Source organism: Anas acuta, chromosome 12 (genome assembly GCF_963932015.1).
Source record: "Anas acuta chromosome 12, bAnaAcu1.1, whole genome shotgun sequence".
Classification (NCBI taxonomy): Eukaryota; Metazoa; Chordata; class Aves; order Anseriformes; family Anatidae; genus Anas; species Anas acuta.
In genome coordinates, this window is record NC_088990.1 from 12,888,554 (window position 1) to 12,889,376 (window position 823).

Sequence of the window (823 nt, forward strand, 5' to 3'; positions counted from 1 at the left end):
CCTGCACAGACCCCTCAGCTCTGCAGCTCCCAAGGGTGCCCCCAGGCCTGCCCCCCTCTTGGCACACAGCCACTGCCCCAGCTCTGCCCGCCCACCCCAAAAAGCCCTGGCAGAGGTTAAAGCAGCAGCAAAACCCTGCTCCAAAACACCAGGGGCAAATCTAGTGTGCTTAGAGCCTGGTTTGTGCAAGGAGAACTGCCTCCTGTGAGGTGGAGAGATAGTGCAGTTGTCTGGTGTGGCTTATGAAGTCCATGCCAACTTTGTTTTAAAAGCAAAATCTTTTCCCGTGTTTAAATAGCTGCTAAACTTCTATACTTCTATATACCCCATGTGGATTTCACTAGTGAAATGCACCGACACCCACTCCACCCCTCGACCTTCTCCTGCATGCGTACACAAACGCACACACGGAGCAGCTCTGTCAAAGGCTGGTTTGGTACTGAGGATGTTTTCTTCAATACTGAGAGGGAAAAATACACCAGCACGATCAACCCCAGCTACGTAGCTCAGCAACACTTCCCAAAATCGAAGGTCCTTGGAGCTGGAAGACTTAAGTGGATAAAAATTATCCACCGGGAGAAATAAATAAATAAGTAAATAAACTAAAAGTTATATAATATATATTTATATATCTCAACAGACTGCTCATACCTTGGTTGCATTAACCGCAAAACACACGCGCTGCTTCTGCTTCCTCCTCTGGGATTGTGGAGCCGATCGCCAAGCGGTTGGACGTGCCCCCTCTTCCCCACCCCAAGCGCACGCTGCACGGCGCCTTTCGGGCCAGGGACAGGGCTGCGGGTGAGCGAGCGTCTTCCTCCAG